The sequence below is a fragment of the Phoca vitulina genome, unplaced genomic scaffold, assembly GCF_004348235.1.
Source record: "Phoca vitulina isolate PV1807 unplaced genomic scaffold, GSC_HSeal_1.0 scaffold15, whole genome shotgun sequence".
NCBI lineage: Eukaryota > Metazoa > Chordata > Mammalia > Carnivora > Phocidae > Phoca > Phoca vitulina.
In genome coordinates, this window is record NW_022589718.1 from 5718216 (window position 1) to 5739629 (window position 21414).

General features: G+C 43.8%; 1 protein-coding gene across 4 annotated transcripts in view; it reads right to left on the reverse strand.

Moving 5' to 3' along the window:
• PLEKHA2 (pleckstrin homology domain containing A2) overlaps positions 1-17514 on the reverse strand; it is a 74610-nt gene extending 57096 nt beyond the window's left edge. Inside the window, exons 1-2 of one of the 4 annotated variants that reach the window (XM_032413365.1) lie at positions 17424-17514; positions 16901-17065 (exon numbers count right to left, since the gene is read on the reverse strand). The gene's annotated coding sequence lies outside the window, so the exon portion shown is untranslated. Of the gene's footprint in view, positions 1-819; positions 915-1262; positions 1533-16900; positions 17132-17423 lie in introns of those variants that run through there. The other 3 variants (XM_032413363.1, XM_032413364.1, XM_032413366.1) reach the window with 3 other exon arrangements.
• Between the last annotated feature and the right edge of the window lie 3900 nt (positions 17515-21414).

Below are 21414 nucleotides of genomic sequence, written 5' to 3' on the forward strand. Positions count from 1 at the left end.
AGGCTGTGCCACCAAAGAAAAAGGATGAAGCTCCAGAAAGGAGGAGAAAGGGGACTGACTTAGATATATTAAGAACATGAGTACAATTTTGGAACTTCAGCCCAAGTGCAACCACCTCTCAGCGGGCTGAGGTGCCTCCAAGGGCCACAGCTGGAGGCCTGGTAGAGGCTTTTCCCCCTCCCTCTTTTCTGCTGCTCACGCTCCTCTGGAAAACCCCATTTGGAGTCCTAAAGAAAGAAAAGAGGAGGAGCAGGAGAAGGAGTTAGAAGGGGAACATTCAGCTAGAACCCAAACTCACCAAGAAGGAAGGAAACCTTAGGCGAAAGGCTTGGGGGGGGGGGGCCGGCCTGGGGGAGGAGATGTGTGAGGCCCAAGTGGAGGTGGCCCCGCCGCGCCTCCTCTCTGGAGGTGCCTGTACACTTCTCCTTCCTGCACGGCCTCTTCTGCCCCTTTCCTCCTCCCTTTTTTGTTTTGTTTTGTGTTAATTTATTTTTTGGTTTTTTGTTATTTTGATGAAGTAACAGTCTTCAGGACTCGAGCAGAAAAGGGAAGCGTGTAAGGTGAGGAAGAAGTTGGTGAGAGCGAGAGACAGCTCTCTCAAGGCTGCTTTCCCAATCTGGCACCGAACCTGCGTTGTAGGACAGTTTTCCTTCAAGGCACCCCCCACAGCCTGGAGTTCCAGAAGCCCGAGGGTCCGCGCTGGACCCAGGGGAAAGGAACGGATCTCCCTAGGGGAGCACTGTAGGCCTGTCACGTAATAAGGTAACAGGGAAGAGAAAAACGAGGCTCCATGGCCCAATCCGAGCCCAAGGGACTTGCCTGGGACGCTCTCCGCTCTCCTCCCCTACCCGCAGCCCGGGCAGTCGTTGCGAGGCCGGTGCTCCCGCGCCAGAACCCGCAGAGAAGTTTCGCCGCTGCAAACGTGAGAAAATGCAGCTCAGCAGAACACCCGCCCCCCCTTCCCGCGGCCCCACCCCCGCAGCCCGACCCCTGGCGGTGACGACCTTGGCCGCCCCGGACGCTCCAGAAGATTGGAGGAGGGGCTGCCCTCCGGGATTTCCCGGGGGCTCCAGGAGGCGCCCAGGGGCTGCGGCGACCTTTCCCTTCGCCGTCAGGCACCAGGGCAGGCGCACCCGGCCCCGCCTGCGCGCCCTGGGCGCCCCCGCCCGGGCTCCCCTGCTCCCCCTGCTCCCCAGCCTCGCCTGCCCCCGCGCGCCCCTCTGCGCCTCTCTGCGCCCCGACCCGCAGGGCGCCCCACTTACCCCACCGTGCGGCGGCCGGGGCTCGGGCAGGGTGGGTCACATCGGGGTGGGACGCGCCTCTCGGGCCGGCCGGGCCGTAGCTCTCGGGGGATTTCTTTATCTCGCTGCCAAACTCTCGGGGCCTCTCGCTCCTCTCGCTCTTCTCCCCCTCACCCCCACCCCTCCTTCTCTCTTGTCTCTCGGCTCTTTTTTCCGGGTTAATTACGTTTCGCATTAAAGCAAAACCCAGCCCCGGATGTGAGTACAATGCTCCGCCGAGCCCGCCGGGGGAGGAGAGGGGTGCCGGGGCGCCGCGGGGTGGGAGGGGGCGCGGCCGGGCGCCGCGGGCTGCGCGGAGGAGGCGGGGGCGGGGCGCCCGGGAGGCTGCCCTGGTGGCGGCGGGCCAGGCGCGGGCCGGGACCACCTCGCCGGCGTCGGCGGCCGCGCAGGTGGGACCCGGGCCGCCGAGACTGCCGCGCGGAGGAGGCCTGCCTCCGACGCCGAGCCCCGGGCAGCAGGTGTCCGCAGCCGGAAGGGGGCCCGGGGCTGAGGGCGTCCTGGAACGAGGGAGGCCAGTCGGAGCGCGGGCTCCCTCTTGAACCCCATTTCTGCTTCCCAGAGCCCCACCGAGCGACTTCAGCCGGGCCTCCCTCGGATCGTGAGCCCTTAGCCTTTCTAGGGCCGCAGGGTGAAAGTTTAGGGTTGGGGTCTGAAGAAGGAACGATTCTCAGGGGTTGTCGTGAATGTGCCAGAAGAGCCCACTGGCGCCGGACGTTTTAACGAGGGGTATAGGGACTTTCTCAGTGTGACGTAAAGACGCCTTTCCTGCCTTCGGAGCGGGAGGGTGCGCTGGAAAAAAATGGGAAACAGACAAGCATACATTAAGTAAATAATGCCAAGGGGGACCTAAGAAAATCGCTGCGTGCCGGGGCAGCCCCTGCATGATCTCCTTTGATCCACACAGCAACCGTACGGGTATCAATCCCGTTCACGATGAGGAAACCGAGACTCAGAGACGTTAAGTAATTTGCCCTGGGTCCCACAGTTAATCAATGGCAGGTCTGTCGGGTTCTGACGCCGGCCTCCCACGTGGGGAGATAATTTAAATATACATATCAGGCACAAAACCTCGGAAACAGGGACGCACAGTGGATTCACCCGTGGGATGGAGGACGGAGAGATAGAGGCTGGGTCTAGGGATTCTGACGCAGATGCGTTGAGGCTTTAAGGGAGAGGAGGACAAAGGAAGACCCTTGAGGCTCTAGGACAGGGACTGGCTGTGCGGGAGTGATGGAAAGGCTGGTCCACATCCCACTATTGTAGGGGAAAGGCACGCTAAAAAGTCTCCAGGACCTGAGGCAACATAGCCTGGGAGTCTGGGACCTTGCGCACGGAGGGGGGCAGCAGGACGACACACTGTGCACAGCACACACCCCGAAAGCACCAGTGATGAAACCACACAAGTTTCCTCTTCCATTTTGATTGCCAAAGCAAAACTGAGCCACCAGTTCTCTCAGGTGTGAAACAAAGGCTCTTTGCTCTACAACAATTTGCTTCGAATGAGGAAGGAAAGGGGGACACAGGAAAAAAAATTTTTTTCCTCTGAAATAAATACATCAACGTCAGTTTTTTTCTGCTCCTGAAGATTTTTGCCACTTAAAAGTTTCAGGCGACGTAGCATGTTAAGGAGCGTGTTCTCTGGAACCAGATGGACTGGGTTTGAATCCCAGCTCTGCCACTCATTAGCTTTGATCTCTGCCCAAATGACAACATTTCTGTGCCTCAGTTTCTATCTGGGTCGTTATGAAAAGTAAATGAGTTAACATCTGTAGTGTTTAGATTATTGTGGAACATGAAGTAGGTGTTATGTAAATGTGTTTTAATTTAAAAATTAGATTATGGCTTTCATTGTGAAAAGGAACAAAATTCCACCCAGCTCCAAACAAATCTGACTGGAACTGACAGTTTCCAGTATGAGCAATGAGGTAAAAGTCTCAGATTTCATGGTATGGTTCAGATTAAAACCCATAAAACTCTACTCCCCATGGGGCCTGCCTGAGTCACTCACTCACAGAGCCACAAATATTTTCTGAGCACTACTGTATTGGATGCCTGGGAAGCAAAGGGAGCCAAAGGCCTTGGGTCCATTAGGAGGATACAAGTGTCACTAGAAGATTGAGGCAGCCTTGTATCCCTCTTGGAAGTGCTGTGAAAATAGCCCAGAGAATGAGTATAGCCAGCCTTTAGAGGAACAAGACATCTGGAGGGAGAGGTGGAGGGGAGCTTATATCAAAAAGGAGATGGACTTTGAAATGGGCCTGAAAAAATGGGTACAATTTTACTGGAGGGGGGCAAGAACATTTTGGGCTAGGAAGAGAGTCATCAGTGCACTTTGGGTGATGCTCATATTTCACTGGGAGCCCCATTTACCACCACATTTGCCCCTGGCCAGGACCTGGCTCCAGTTAGACTACAGTTTCTGCCCTGATTCCATTCCCTTATCCCTAGACTTCTGGGTGCTTCCTCAGAGTGGACTCCCCCCATCCCCTCCTGTAGTGGGCACCACAGAGCAGGTGTCAGTTGAGTCTGCTCCCTGCTGTGTAGCCCCTTTGCTACCTCTTGACCTGGACATTTTGAAAATACTTCCATTACCAGATTTTATGCATTCATTTTTTTCAGTGCAATAAATAGCCTCGATGTCTGAAAATGTAACCGCCTGTGGGGAAACGAATGTCAAAAAAAGGGCCTTTTAGGGAGCCCGGGTGGCTCAGTTAGTTGAGCATCCAACTCTTGATTTCGGCTCAGGTCATGATCTCAGGGTCGTGGGATCAAGTTCCACATCGGCTCCGCTCTCAGCAGGAAGTTTTCTTGAGATTCTCTCTCTCCCTCTGCCCCTCCTCCCCGTGCTCCCTCGTGAATGTTCTCTCTCTCTCAAATAAATAAATAGATCTTTTTTTAAAAAGGGGAGAGCCTGGGGTGCCTGGGTGGCTCAGTCATTGAGCGTCTGCCTTCGGCTCAGGTCATGATCCCAGCGTCCTGGGATCGAGCCCCACATCAGGCTCCCTGCTCCGCGGGAAGCCTGCTTCTCCCTCTCCCACTCCCCCTGCTTGTGTTCCTGCTCTCGCTCTCTCTCTGTCAAATAAATAAATAAAATCTTTAAAAAGAAAAGGGGGGGAGAGCCTTTCACATCACCTATTTCAGTCCCCTCACTGTGTCTGCAAGATGACGTTCAACAATTTGCTCAAGGTTTTCCAGCTAATTAGAGGAAGATTTGGTTCTAGAACCCAGGATTGACTTCCCCCAGAATCTTCTATTGGTATAGGAACCTTTCTGTGAAGACGGAGACTTCTGGCCCAGAACCCAAGAATCTAAACAGTAGCCTATACTCTAGCCATTTATTTATGCACTTTCTATTTATTTTCAATATTAATGGCTGGGTAACTAGATGGCCTAATAACCTTCGGTGGGGAGCCAGCGCACCCTCTGGGCAAGTGCATTATTCTCTGTCCTTAAAGATACCCATTATAGGGGCGCCTGGGTGGCTCAGCCGTTAAGCGTCTGCCTTTGGCTCAGGTCATGATCCCAGGGTCCTGGGATCGAGCCCCGCATCGGGCTCCCTGCTTGGTGGGAAGCCTGCTTCTCCCTCTCCCACTCCCCCTGCTTGTGTTCCCTCTCTCGCTGTGTCTGTCAAATAAATAAAATCTTTAAAAAAAAAAAAAAAGATACCCATTATATAAGGTACAGGCGGCAGCCAGGGCCCATTAGTTCCACTGGGGAAAGTGTGAGACTCAAGAGCTCATTGGTTGATCCTGGTTCAGGCCAGTTAATTTCGCACAGAGAGAATTTTCTCCAAGGCCATTGCACCTCTAATGGTAGCTGGTCATTTCATATAGTTACTGTCGGTTTCCATAGCAAAGTACCATCCATTTCCAGAAAGATTGCTCAAACTACTGTTGTTCTCTTTACTCCTATTCATTCAACAAACAATTATGTGAACCTATTACCATTTTCCTCCCACCAGGTATCTTGCATTTACTTATTATCCAGGTACTTGCTAAATGCTAATTGTTTTACATGAATTATCTCACTTAAGTCTCAACTGGGAGCAAGATACTATTATGTTCTCATGGATAATATGACGAAGGCATACAGACTAAGCCTAGGTACAAACCGGTGCAGCCTGATGCCAGAACCTGCCCTCTTAACCACTGAGTTTGTGAAGGATACAGAACAACGTAACACAAGCCTCCTTCCCATCCACATTTGCAATAACTGTCATCATTTAGAATCTCCGTTTCATCTCACCTGGCAATTTCATGTCCAAGGATATGTGCTCCAGAAAGTCACCCGGAGACATATACAGTATATATGGAGTATGTGTATGTGTGCACATATGTAACGTATACATACGGAATATATACACACATACTCACTACAGTGTTGTTCATAATGTCACAAATTGGAAATCACCCTCACGCTCATCAGCCCAGCATTGAATAGGTAAATACGGGTACTTCCATACGTTCCTATGCCATGCAACTGTTAGAAAAGAATGACATATCTCTCTTTATACAAAATATGAAAAATACTAAATATTTTAAGTTGAAAAAAGGCACAGAGCTGTCTGTATAGTATAACGCTATTTCTGTAAATAAAAATTATACACGTTTCTTACATGAAAAAAGAGTAGAAGACTACATTCCAAACTGTCCACAGTTCTCTTAGGGTGGGGAAGGAGGGGTTATACGGTGTATCTCACTTTCTGAAAGATGTATTTCTGTAATGTTTAATCTTTTGCAATAAGCATGCCTACATCTGGTTGTCAAAAAACAATAATGGTAAATTTTTAATGAAAAAAAATTTTTAAAGCTCTATTCGAAAGCATATTGCAGCCCTCAAAGAGCTCATCCTTGAGTCTGGGAGGGAATATAACATATACAGAAATATGGAGAGAATATACAGGGAGACAGTATAACATATATAAAGATAACTATCGTGAAAGCCAGAAACTCATATACACAGATTGATGAACAGAGATACGATTTTGTGGGAAAATCAAACCAGCTCGGGTTGAGAGGTGCGGGAGAAAATGTGTAAAAGAGATGGCACTTTGGGAGGACCTTGCAGGAAAGGTAAGATATGGAAGGTGGAGAGGGGGTGAGAACAGGTGGCCTCCCGATAAAGACCACATCAAGGACAAAGCATAGAGGCAGGAATGCATGGGATCCCTTTAGGGAAGTGTGGCCTGTCCAGTTCAGTTGGAGCCCGGGAGGGTAGATGAAGGATTGTCATGGGGAACAAAATGGGAAAGAAAGGTCGCTAGAGGGTCTTTACTGCTAAGCTAATGAGTTGTATTCATTACTTTAGGCTCCAAGAGCCCCTGAAGGTTTTTGAGCAAGGAAGTGACACAATTCACAGTGATTGCATAGGGACTGCTTGGTAACTGGACTCTAGCACCAAGTTCTTAGGATTTGCCTCCTGAATCATTAATTCGCTGCATAGCCATGGACCAGTTATTTTACTTCTCTGTGTTTCCATAAAATGGGGAAGGTGGTGATAACAGATAACCTATCTCATACCATTGTCATTGAGATTGAGTGAGTTAATGTTTTCAAGGCACATGGGAAGTGCTGAGATTGTTAAACATAAAAAAAAACAAACAGCATGATACCTTTGGATTAAGATCTTTGCATTTCGTTTTGAAACTTTTATTACAAAGAGCTAACATTACATGGTAAATTATTAACTGTTCCTTCTTTTCCAACTTTCACAGGATTAGAGATTATTAATCTCCTTTTACAGATGGAAGAACTTAGGTTTTAAGGAGAGAGATACAATCTCAGCATCACATGGCCAGGCATGAGATGAATCCACCTGAATCCTCGTTCAGTGACCCTGCCCAACACCCAAGGTTATCTCTTAGCTCAAACTCTCAGAACCTGGAAAATAGGAAAAATGGGGAGTGGAAGAGAACTGGCAATTTCTGTTTATACGATGGGGGAAACAGCAGTAAGGGACCGTAATAAGGTAAAATCAAAAAAGATAAAACTTTGGTGGAACATTTGAAAGTTTGTATATAGAATCAAACTTGTAAAGTATGAATATATATATATATATTCATATATATATATATATATATATATGCTGGATGATGCCCCCCAACCAAAAAATCATATATTGAAGACCTAACAATGTGACTGCGTTTGGAGGCTTCTAGGAGGTAATTAAGGTTAAATGAGGTCCTACGGTGAGGCCCAAGTCCGATAGGATTGGTCGCCTTATAAGAAGAGGAAGAGATCTTTCCCTCTCTCCGTGTGCACCAAGGAAAGGCCACGTGAATGCCCAGCAAGAAGGTGGCCACCTGCATGCAAGCCAGGAGGAGAGCTGTCCCCAGAACCTGACATGCAAACTGATGTCGGACTCCAGCCTCCAGAACTGTGAGAAAATAAATCTCTGTTGTTTAAGACACCCAGTCTGTAGTATTTTTTATACACATATGTACACATACATATATACATGCATTGCATACATACACATACCAAAAAATTATTTCCTAGTAACAAAGTTTGGAAAATATTGCTATACAGCTAAATCTGACACGAATAAACGTCAAAACTGAGTGCACATCCTGTCCCCAGAAATAACAGTCTGCTGGCCAAATGCACCATTCCTATTGATTCATGCTGATGGCATTGTTTTTCCGTCAGTTTGAATAAGTGCAGTTCACTGCTTGGATTCCTGCATCCCCAGTGATGCCCTGTGATTATATGGGAAGGACTGGGCCTGCGGAATCGGCGAGAGAGAATGAATAGATACCTTAGCTTTGAATCCATGACCATATTTTAGCACTATAGTTAACTTTGGAGCTGCTTAGACTAGTTACATAATTCATTTCCTCAGCAATGAGCCTGCGGGGTGGGGGAGGGCGCTGCTGTTAGGAAGTACTTGTGGGTGAATATAGTCAAAGTCATTAACTGCAATAAACTCTGTCCATTTTACTCCAAGAGATGCCTGTGGTAGTCAGTGAAGTAGGCTGACTTTTATATCAGTGGTTCTTAACCCAAGCTGATTTTTTTTTTAAAGATTTTATTTATTTGACAGAGACACAGCGAGAGAGGGAACACAAGCAGGGGGAGTGGGGGAGGGAGAATCAGGCCCCTGATGAGCAGGGAGCCCGATGAGGGGCTCAATCCCAGGACCGTGGGATCATGACCTGAGCTGAAGGCAGACGCTTAATCGACTGAGCCACCCAGGCGCCCCAACCCAAGCTGATTATTACAAAACAACCAAAAAGCACAAAGGATATTTGGACATAGATGTATGTCCTTCCATTATTTTGTTAATAGGAAATATACACACAGTACAAAGATCAAAAAGTGCAAAAGAGTAAGATTGAACAAGTATTTCTTCTACTCATGTGCCCCAAACACTGCTCTCCATATGCCCCAAACACTGCTCTCCCCCGCAAGAGATAATCAATGTGTGTGTGTGTGTGTGTGTTTAATAATAAAAACATTCAGTTTTGCAAGGATATGCTTAAAAATGTTGCCTGTAGCTATCTGAGTTAGGTTTACAGGTGATTCTTTAAAATTTTTATATTTCTGAATTTTCCAAGTATTCTTTAATAAGCCCATAGTATTTTGTGATTAGAAAAAAAGGTAGTTTTAAAAGTAAATAGATTTTAGGGGCGCCTGGGTGGGCTCAGTCGTTGAGCGTCTGCTTTCGGCTTGGGTCATGATCCCAGGGTCCTGGAATCGAGCCCTGCATCAGGCTCCCTGCTCAGTGGGAAGCCTGCTTCTCCCTCTCCCACTCCCCCTGCTTGTGTTCCCTCTCTCGCTGTCTCTCTCTCTCTGTCAAAAAAAAAAAAAAATCTTAAAAAAAAAAAGTAAATAGATTTTAATTTGAAAGTACCTCAGAGAGCTCATAGCTGCTTTGTGATTTAAAAAATAAAACAAAACATAGAACTAACTTTAACCACAAATTGTCAGTCGGTGAATATATTTTTCCAAAAAATTTGGTTGCCTGGGTGGCTCAGTTGGTTAAGTGACTGCCTTCGGCTCAGGTCACGATCCTGGAGTCCCCGCATCGGGCTCTCTGCTCGGCGGGGAGTCTGCTCCTCCTTCTGACCCTCCCCACTCTCATGCTCTCTCTCTCTATCTCATTCTCTCTGTCAAATAAATAAGTAAAATCTTAAAAAAAAAAATTTTAGCCTATTTGTATCCATTCAAATTAAAATTCCTGCCACTGGAAAAGATATACAGAACCTGATTACCAACATGAACCCTGAGATCTAGTGAAACTCATTATGACTCATTGGAAACAGGTAATTAGCTCAGGAATCTTCTTTCAAATTTCATCATAATTTGTATGATGACTCCACATGTCTATCAAACTATATTAAAATTAAGTGTAGCACTAGACTGGAGAATTAAGCCTAGTCCAGGCTAACGTCTTTATTTAGTAATTAAACAATAACGACCTAAATTTATCCTTACACCTAATCCTTAATGATGCTCTGAATGTTCTAATTAGATAAATAGCCACATGCACCCTCCAGCATCTGATGTCAAAAGATGTCACAGTCTGGCTTGCTGAAAAGACATATAGGGATTGTGACACTGATCTGGAGGTCACTCTTTTGGCAACTTGAATCTCTGGAATGGAATTCCAAACACAGAAGGCAAGAGGGAAAGGCCCACCGAGTAGCCAAAGTCCTTCATTAAGGAGAGCCTTTCTTAGCCTTGCTTACTGATTCTGATTGAATATCTAATATCCAAAGTCCAGTTATGTGGTTTCCTTGTCCTCACAAGATTAGAAACAGCTGGGGAATGGAGATGATATTAGAGATGGAGGAGGGGCGGGATGGAGGAGGAAATTATTTTATTCGGTTCATTCCTACGTCTGTAAATGGATTAGCTGACAACAAAGGAGGGGAAAGAAAAGAATTCCCAGAGGTTATATGTGCTCAAGACAATCTTTGTCATTTCTGGTGACGACCTTGGGGTAGGAGAAAGCGGTTGAACAGTGATGGGTGCCTTTATTTTGGGTAGGAAGTTCCATGTGGTTTTGCGGGTAGGAGTGGTGGCCTGTGGGGAGGAGACCACCTCCGAGGGCGGTAATAAGAGAAGACAGGACTCACTTATACTCTTTTACCTTTTTAAAATATTATATCATGTGGGGGCGCCTGGGTGTCTCAGTTGGTTAAGCGGCTGCCTTCGGCCCAGGTCATGATTCCAGGGTCCTGGGATCGAGCCCCACGTTGGGCTCCCTGCTGAGCAGAGAGCCTGCTTCTCCCTCTCCCTCTACCTGCTGCTCCCCCTGCTTGTACTCTCTCTCTCTCTCTCTAATAAAAAAAATAAAAAATCTTAAAAAAAAATTATATCATGTGCATTATGTATCTTTTGTTTAGTAATAAAAATTTAAAAACAATATTTAATGCCCATACAAAAGATTTTACAAATAAAAAGTTGGTGAAAATAAAATTGTAGAAATTAAAAATACTGAAGACCTGAAACCATAAAACTCCTAGAAGAAAACATAATAGGTAAGCTCCTTGGCACCATTCTTGGCAATGACGCTTTTAGATTTGACTCCAACCAAAAGCAAAGATAAGCAAATGGGACTACATCAAACTAAAAATCTTCTGCACAGCAAAGGAAACCATCAACAAAATGAAAAGGCAACCTACTGAAAGTGAGAACATATTTGCTAATCATATATTTGATAAAGAGCTAATATCCAAAATATATAAAGAACTCACACAACTCGGTAGCAAAACCAAAAATCTGATTAAAAATTAGACAGTTTTCAAAAAAAGACATACAAATAGCCAAGAGGTATATGAAAATATGCTCAACATCATTCATCAGTAGAGAAATGCAAATCAAAACAATGAGAAATCACCTCACACCTGTCAGAATGGCTAGTATCAAAAAGACAAAAGATAACAATTGTTAGCAAGGATTTGGGCAAAGGGAAACTTTGTGCACTGTTAGTGGGAATGTAAATTGGGGCAGCCACTATGAAAAATAGTATGGAGTTTCCTCAAAAAATTAAAAATAGAACTACTATATGATCCAGCAATTCCACTTCTGGGTATATAGCCAAGGGAAGCAAAACCACTACCTCAAAGAGTTATCTGCATGAGCTATTCCATAAGAAAATATAATGTATGTACACACACACACACACACACACACACACATATATACACACAGAATATTACTCAGACATAAAAAAGAAGGAAATCCTGACATTCGTGACAACATGAATGGATCTCGGGGGCATTATGCTAAGTGAAGTAAGTCAGAGAGAAAGACAAATACTGTATGATCTTATTGATATGTGGAATCTAAAACCAAACAACATAGAAACAGAAAACAGATCGGTGGTTGCCAGAGGCAGAGTAAGAGGGGTGAGCAGGAAATGGGTGAAGGTGGTCAAAAGGTACAAACTTCCAGTTACAAAATAACTAAGTCCTGGGAATATAATGTATAGCATGGTGACTACAGCTAACAACACTGTATAAATATTTAAAAGTTGCCAGAAGAGATCTTAAAAGTTCTCATCACAGAAAATGATTTATAGCTATGTGAGGAGATGGATGTTAACTAAATTTATTGTGGTGACTATTTTGCAATATATATTGATTTGATCATTATATTGATCAATTTATTTGATCATTATATTGTACTTTAAATTTTTTATTTTGGGGGGTGCCTGGGTGGCTCAGTCGTTAAGCGTCTGCTTTCGGCTCAGGTCATGATCTCAGGGCCCTGGGATCGAGCCCCACATTGGGCTCCCTGCTCAGCGGGAAGCCTGCTTCTCCCTCTCCCACTCCCCCTGCTTGTGTTCCCTCTCTTGCTGTGTCTCTCTCTGTCAAATAAATAAATAAAACGTTCAAAAAAAGAAAAAATAAATAAATTTTTTATTTTTATTTTTTTAGAGAGAGAGAGCACGCATGCCTGCAAGCAGGGTATGGGGGGAGGGGCACCGGGAGAGGAGGAGAATCTCAAGCAGACTCCCCACTGAGCCTGGGGCCCAGTGCAGCGCTCCATCCCAGGACCCTGAGATCATGACCTGAGCCAAAATCAAGAATCAGACAAGCACTTAACCCACGGAGACACCCAAGCACCCCTATATTGTACACTTTAAACTAATACAATGTTATATGTCAATTATGTCTCAATAAAAATGGAAAAAATACAAAAAAGATACAAAAGATACAAAAAATTGTACACAATGAGATATCACTACACACCTATCAGAATGGCTAAAATAAAAAATAGCCACAATGTCATATGCTGGTGAGGAGGAAGAGAAACTGGATCATGATACATTGCTGGTGGGAATGTAAAATGTTACAGCTCTTCTAGAAAACAGTTTGACAGTTTCTTTAAAATGTAAACATGGGACTATCATATGATCCAGTAATTGCACTCCTGGGCATTCATCCTAGAGAGACAAGACATGAGGGGCACCTGGGTGCAGCTCAGTCAGTTAAGCATCTACCTTCTGCTCAGGTCATGATCTCGGGGTCCTGGGATCAAGCCCCGCATAGGGATCCCTGCTCAGCAGGGAGTCTGCTCCTCCCTCTCCCTCTGCCCCTGCCGCCCACTCTGCTCTCGTTCTCTCTCTCTCAAATAAATAAATAAAATCTTCAATTAAAAAAAAAAAGAAATGAAGACGTGATCACACAAAAACCTGTACATGAATGATTATAGCCCCTTTATTGATAATAGCCAAAAATGAAACAACCCAGATGTCCTTCAACTGGTGAATAATTAAACTGTGGTAGATCCATACCATGGAATACTATTCAGCAAGAAAAGGGAAGGAGCTACTGATATACACAACAAGGATGAATATTCAGAAAAGTATGCTGAGTGAGAAGAGCCAGTCCCCAGAGGTTACGTACTGTAGATCGATTCCATTTATATAACATTCTTGAAATGATGACACTATAGAAACGGTGAACCAGTAAATGATTGTAAAGGTTAAGAAGGGTGTGGGGTAGGAGGGGGGTGGGCGTGGCTATAAAAGGGCAGGGGGCGTGGAGCTTGTGCTGATGGAAATCTTACTCTTGGCGCCATCAGGGTCAATGTTCTGGTTGTGTTAGCGGACCGTGGTTTGCAAGATGCTACCACGAGGGGAAACTGGGTCTCTCTGAACGATTCCTTACAACTGCATGTGAATCCACAATTATCTCAAAATAAAACATTTACCTAAGAAGAAAAACGTTAAGCTAAAAAAATATTATGACAGTTTTGTGCTTAAATAGATACTATCTATTTTTAAAAATCACTTGGGGTGCAACATATCCCTCTTGACCCTCGCTGAACAAAGGCATCGCTACTTACAAAGCCCACATGCTGGTTAAGCACACTTTCACAGACTGTGGCTGGCAGCACTTAATTTGTGGTGAACTAACAATTAGTTTTTAGTTGTGATATGAAAAGCGGCGCTTCATCGCTCTCCTACCTCCCCGGCTACAATCCCTATGACAGAGCTTCCCCCATGTGCATCTCCTCCGCCATTGGGGTATATGGTGGCTTCCGTCCATTTTTCTGCCTTCCTTAAAAAGCACGTTTTTGATACTCGGAGAAACTCCAGAACCTCACCTGGCATTCCAGAGTCACTCTCCTAGGACAGGGTGCATATGAGGGTTGGTTAGATCACTTCAATTCATTACCATAAAATGCTGCTCTGGCTCCCCCATATTCAGAAGGTGAGAAGCAAGCATTTACAGTAGAAGTCCGTTGAATGCAGCTTATAATTACATGTTACTGAGCAGGCCATGAGTCAAATCATGGTCATTGAAATGGAACTGCATGTTCTCGAAATAGTTCAGCCGTGAGGTCGAGGGGCTGATTTATTTCTGGTTTCTCCAATTTAAGCCCTTGTGCATGACCCTGTAACTACCACCCAGTTGAGAGTAGATGGCCAGCACCGTGGGCGACACAGAACTCTGGACTAGGGCACCTCAGAAACTGTCGGTAGAATGATGCCTGTAATTTTTATTGTGCAAAGTTGTAAAGGATCTGGAAATCTAAGTACTATATTTATATAGCTAACGTTTCTGTTAGCAAGAGAATGATATAAAGCAGAGGTCTTCAAACTTTTCTTCACTTACACCCCTAAAAAATGCTGAAGACCATATAACCCTTCCCACATTTTTAAGTTGACGTCTCTAGCTTTTCATCGTAGGTTTGAGTGCTTGCAGAGGATGTAGTCTGCAGATTGTTTTCATCAAATGTTTTAAAATAAAACTTGTTATATCATCCTTTTTAATGCATCCAATAGAATCTAAGTACCATAGTAATTTGACACCATCTTTCCTTTTTCAAAATGAACAGAAATGCTCAATCATTCCCTTTCCTCCGTGAGCTATATTTTCCTTCCTTTTCCCTTAAAGATTTGTCTCCAAATGTCATATATCTTTATGACATCTTTTATTCTTTGAACATCTATCATTTGGGCATCTTTTACTGATTATCATATTTTTTGAAACAAACATGCATGTGTAAATTGATTTTACAATTTCAAGAACTATCCTGTGACTGGAAGGTATTAAAACATTTCCTGAGACTAGGTCATTATTACAATTCTCAGTAATACAATAAATATGTATTTTATTGATCATTAAACACAAAATAGTAAAAGTTGGAAATTATCTTCCTAATGAGAATTATCTCTCCTAATAGAGGAGGGTGGATTTTTACATATATGTATTTGTATATATTTACATATACATGTAATTAGTTCAAATATCCATCCATTAATATTACTTATTGCAAGAAGGAACAGGTTTAGCATCAATATTAACATTATTTCTCATTTTTATGAATGTAAGCCACTGAGAAACCTTGTTCACGTTAACAGGTAGATGGGGCCACAAGGAGTTTTGTTATGACAATGTCCATCCAGGGCTGATGAGAAGGAAGGAAATTAGGGACATATTTCTGGGCTTATGGTTTCAGAGGTGCACCTGGAATGACTCAATCACTTAATGAATACAAACCCTGTATGAAGATTTGTAGCCAGTCCACCTTTGCTGGGGAACATGAGATTTGTTTTTCAGCAGTGCCAAATTTGGCCATGTCATTCAATTCTTTGGACTCCTTCACGTTATAGGTCAGATATCACTTTGAGACCTTCCTTCAAAATTTATTCTACGGGGGAGGCTGTGGGGCAGGGAGCATGTGGGAACTGTTTGCACTTTCTGCTTAATTTGGCTGGGAATCTAAAACCCGCTCTAAAAAATGAAGTCTATTTTTTTTAATTATGTTAATGATCTATCAGTGGTTGACTTGAGTGGGTTTTTCTCCAAGTTTTAAGGAAAACAATAAATTGGAAACCACCTAATTTGTGAAATGATTGGTACCTCAGTCGTAAAGGCTTTTGCTTTCCCAACACAAACACAAATATTTCTAATTGTTCCTTGTCTTGGCCCTGGAGGTTTTTACAATCTAGGACAATGCCTTTCTTCCCTTTTTTAGAAGTGAGGAAGGGCTGGTGTGCCAGGAGGGTGGGAGCAGAGAAGACCCAGTGTGACACCCGGCTCTCACTTCACCTCAGGCAGATCCAGAAGCTGAATGCCTTCCGCAGTCTACCCTGTGAGCACCCACCATTAACACACCCCTGGAGCAAGGGGATTTAAGAACTACTTCAAATACACCATAAAGTCAGCTTTCGGGGGTATTGTTTTGCTGTTTATCTGAAATTCAGATTTAACTGGGTGTCCTGGATCTATCTCTCTGGCAACCCTATCTAATCCAAATCATTCCCTTCAAGAAATGGCAAACACGAACACGGGGCAAGACTAAATAAAGCCCTCAACCAGGGAGCAGGGTCTTTTATTCCTCCCTCTACCTCATTCTCAAATATAGTTACTCTTTTCTCATCTCTCATCATGGCGTCCATCTTTCTCCTCCCCCCACTTTGTTTCCATCCTTTGAGCCCAAAGCAAAAATGTCAGCAGAAACAACAACAGCAACGACAACAATCATGAAAGCAGGAAAGCTTTTTGGAGGAAACCAGGCCAGTGAAATGCATTTGAGAGGAGCAGACAGCATGTGGGTAGTGTGGGCAAAACATCGCTGTCCTGTCCTCTCAAAAGCAGAGGCTAAAAACAGGAGAAGGGGGATCAGCCGCTTCTTTCAGGGCAGAAACCACATACACAAAATTTGTGACGATTCTCCTTTCCAGTCTTGCCCGTGGACACATAATAAAAAGTATTATTTGAGTCCAGCTACATTTCCTATACTCTTTGGTGCTCTCCTAGCTGTTCCTTAGGAAAGATACCAGCAAGCCTTCCTGTTTTTTCTTCCCCCTTCTGTTCCTATTTACTACCACTGCCTTCTCTCCCTCCCCTCTCATCTCCCAAGCACCAAAAATAATTTGAATTTCAAGCTTTTTTTTTTTTTCATGGCCTTCCTGTGGGTGTGGGAGGACCTCCTTTGGGAATTGTTCTGGATCTAGTCGGCTCCATCTGTAATTTGGCAAAATCTCTGTCTGCACCCCGCCCCCACTTCCTTTTCTCGATACATAGGAGTCCGGGTGTCCCCCACCCCACAAAAACCTCCTCGATCTAGTCCTTAGGTAACCAAACTGAGAGGAGCCCCCCAGGGAGGCCCCGTGGGTCTGCAGCCTCCACTTACCCCGGCCCTGGTTTTGGAAGACCGAGAGCTCTCCGCACCAAGGAGCCAGCTTGTCACCAGCCAGAGGAAGCCACCTCCTGCAGCCGGCGGCTCCAAAGGACAAGGTGACTTCCAGGAGGAAGGCGAGATCTGTGCTTTTCGGTTCAGGAGACCCAAGGCAAGTTCCTGTTTCAAAGACAGAGTTTTAAAACCTGATTAAGTTCAGAGAGTTTTGTGTGTGTGCATGTGTGTGTGTGTGTGTGTGTCCCTCTCCCCAATTCACCCACGTGATCCCCTTGATTTTCCTCTGGGGGCCAGCTGAGCTGCCTTTCTAAAAAATCTCTCTGGACCGCACCTCCCCGCCACCCCTCCACCTTCCCCATCAGCTGTCATCATGGCCATCTCTGAGCGAGTGTATGTTTGTTACTGACAAAAAAAGAAAAGGGGGAAAAATGAGGGAAAGAAAAAGGACTTCACATCTAAGAATTTCCTGTGGTTTGGGACAGTTTTAGTTCAAGGCTTTCATGACTTATTTTTCCCTCACTTTTTCCGTGCTGAAGACAGGGCTCAGCAATACTGCTGCTGACCCGTAGAACTGGCTTTCTTCCTCAGGTCCTAGATGAGACACTCTCCTTGGAGTTGGAGTTGGAAAGGAGCAGCAGGATGGGTGAGGCCCAAGGCTGAAGACCCAGTTGCAGGCAGATCTTTGGTGCTCACCAGAGCCTCTGGGAGGGCGTAGCCCTGGTTGCCCGGCCAACAAGCACCAAAGAGAGGTCTCACGTCTCTGTCTTCATAGTCATTTGCATATTCCTCTATGTTGGCAGTTTCCTTAGAGTAAAATAGGCATAATAATGCCTAACACACAATGATATTATGAGGAATTAATAAAATTAAAGTGCCTCGTATAGTACCTGACATACAGTAGACGTTAAATTAACATTTGTTGAGCATGAAGTACACTTATCACATTATATTCTATTCGCTTGCTTATTTGTCTTACCGCCAGACTCTGAATGCCTTACTCATTTTACCTCCTCTGTACCTATCACAGTGCTTATAATATAGTAGACACTCAATACATATTTTTAAATTTATTCATCAAGTAATTAATACCTGTTCCCACCCTCACCCGGCCCCATTTTTCTTGCTGGTCAAGAGTATACTCTTTGCCCTCTCCTATGTTCCCTGGACAAGGTTCTGGAACCCAAGCTATGAACAAAAAATTGCCAGACTTGAAATGGAAGAAATGATAATAGTCCATTTCCTAGAAATACCAAAGGGAGTTTTCTCAGCAACCACACTGAAGGGAAAAGATTAGGAAGCACAAATTCTGTGGGATGTTATTATTTCTAAGTCCACTGAAGAAATGTAATGTGCTCAAATTAAAGCCAGAGTCCAGGGTACTATTTATATTCAAAGTATTTCAAAGAGCAGAAAAGAGCAGACTCCCCAAGGCCCTTCAAGGAGGGAAGAACAGCATTCTAAAAGAAATAAAGAGGGGAAGGAAAGGAGGAAGGAAGGAAGGAAGGAAAAAGAGAAAGGGAGGGTGCAAAGAAGAGAGGAGGGAGAGAAGGAGGAAGGGAAGGAAGAGAGAAAAAATGGGACAAAGAGAAAAACAAGACAGCTAGAAGAGTGGATTTCAAAGCAGACACATGGAAATGACAGTTAAGTATGGTCTACTGAACACATAATTTTATTAAACCCTCACTAAAATGACAATAAATGGAGAAAAGAGCATAAAGGTTCAAGAGAATGTACAAACCTCAAAAACCAGCTATAAATTTTAAAACTTTAAAAAACACAAAAACTATGGTAAGTGGAAACTAAGCTACCATGCCAGAAAAGCCTAGCCTCGCAAGAGTTGGAAGCCAACAAAAAGCCAGCTCTTTGGCATCTCCAAGCCCTAGACAGGCTGAGGGATTAGATGACCAGGACCCTCTGAAAGGGGTGGCAGGGCAGGTGTTGGTTTGGGTGGGGCAGAAAACAGGAAGATTGGTTGAAAGCTTGTGTGAGGAGGAAGAAGACTGAGAGGCTAAACAAGATAGACTCAAGGCTTAGGAGCTAGGATCCACCAAGGACAGAAGTAAGACAACTTACTGATGAGGGGCAGACTCATTGAACTTGTATATTGAACGGTAATGCCAAGACGTGTGCCCCATCTCCCTTATCCAACTTGGCTGGAAGAATGCTGGAAAAGGCTTACACCTCCCCAGTTCCCACCCTCCCACCACCGGGCAGGAGTGTGGAGGAGTAATCTCATTGGGAAACTGTCCAGCTCAGGAGAAAAACTCTACAGAATCTGTTATTTTCCTCACAGTGCAATGGCTTTGGTGCAGCCCACCTGTCCTCAAACCTCCCACATATGCTCAACACTTTCAAATAGATTTTTAGTGCCTCACTTCTAACTGTGAACCAACCATCAAGGACCATCAAACATTTGAGGGACTTCTCCAACATCAGAGATAGACCAAAACAAACAAATGAGGAAAAATGGGGGGAAACTTGGAAGAAACAGAGACAATGCAGGGAGAGAGAAAAAAAATACTTTCATATTGAAGGAAAAAGAGATACTGTGTTCTTTGATGCTTTTTAAAGAAAGAGAAGAGAGCATTCAGAGAACCAGAAAGACTCATGGAGATTACAAATATGACAGAAAAAAAATTCAAGGGGAGAGTTGGAAAATAAATTGAGGAAATCTACCAGAAAGTAAAACAGAAAGACAAAAAAATTAGGAAGTAAGAAAGATGAAAACAATTAGATACAAATCCAGGATGCTTAATATCTTCTTAATAAGAGTTGCAAACAAAAAAACAGAGAAATGAAATCATGATAGAATCCCTGAACTGAAGTACACTTGTTTCCAAATTAAAAGGGCCAATGGGTACTTGACAGAGTGAATGAAAGCATCATTGTGATGATGTTCAGGGATAAAGAGAAGATTCCAAAAGCTTTCAGAGAGAAAGAAACAGGTCATACTCAGAAAAATCAAGGAATCAGAATGGCACCAGACTTCTGAACAGCATTACTGGTAAGGGACAAAGACATCAAGAACTTCAAAAGGCCTTGAAAAAGGAAAAATGATTTACAACTGTGACCCTTATATTCAACCAAAATATAAACTAATCATGAGGATAGAATAAAGGTATTTTTCAGGCATACATTGTCTCAAAACTTCACTTCCCATTCACCCATTCTCTAGATAATACAAACCAGATTCCTGAAAAAAATGTAGGCCTAACACATAAGGGAGGTAGAGGGAAATCCCAGGACGAAGATGAAAGAAAGTTTCAGAATAGTAGTTATGCATCAATCCTAAGGAAAAAGTCCATATCAGAGCTGGCAGACAGAGAAATGCAGGATTGCTGGATATGGAGACATCCAAATTTAAAAAAGAAAGAAAGAAAAGAAAGAAACTAGGAGATCACCTGATGTGTTTGAATGTATTAGAAAGAATTTTATAATTCTATCAGAAAGTTGGAAGATGAATTAATGACAGATACATAGAAAACCAATTAAACAACAATAACAACAATGAAAAGATGATTATTAATTCCAGGAAAAACCAAAAGTTATACAGGAAAGAAAAAGTAATTGCAATGTACTACATGACTCTTCTCTGAACAAAGTTTACATAAATACTAATGTGAACATTAATATTGATTTGATAAAAATTGTTATGTAACTAGAAAGGAGAGGAGTAAGAGAGCTAAAATCTCATATTCCATAGTAAGATGTCCACAGAAGGAATAATCAAGAACTAGCCACATAAGCATGATATATGAAACTAAGATGGTAAAGAGCATAAGAAACTTTTAGGCTAAAAGTCTAAGTGATTGCCTCTCAGGTAAGGGCAGCAAGTGAAGCAAGGAACTATTTTTTGTTATAAGCCTTGTAGTACTATTTGATTTTTTAAATGGTGGCATCTTTTGTTTCCATAATGATAATGGAAAGTTGACAAAACAGGCATTCTGAATTCTGGTTCTATTTCCCTCCCATGCTATGGGATCTCTGTTTCTTGTATGTCAAATGAGGGACTGATGATGTCTGTCTCTTCCTTTCTCAAAATGGGGCAGAAATCAGAGCCCAGTCAGTAGAGTCTCCCCCAAATACTCTTATCTTCTGAACTGGCACTTGATGTCCATCCCTTACTCACAATAATTTTATTTACTCACCTGGTAAACTGGAGATTCAGGGGCATCTTTATGTTTGGGGGACGTTTCTATTACATTTTCTTTTATATAAGATGATCGTCAGATGCAAAGAGTAAGGGCAGTATTGGGAAGCCTGGTCTCTTTTGTTTGATGACATCATGTCCTGCTCTCTGACAGTCCTTGTATCTTCAACCTGATCGAGTATTTTTGGCCTTTCTCCCCAAACCAGTTGAAAACTTTCAGATGGTAGGGACCATAATTAATGGGTTTTTTGTTTGGTTGGTTGGTTGGTTAGGGTTTGTTTTCTGTTTTTTGTTTTTGCATTCCACATTGAGCATGATAGTGGCTTGATAACTATCTGCTGAGCAAGCAGGGGGAGGCCTG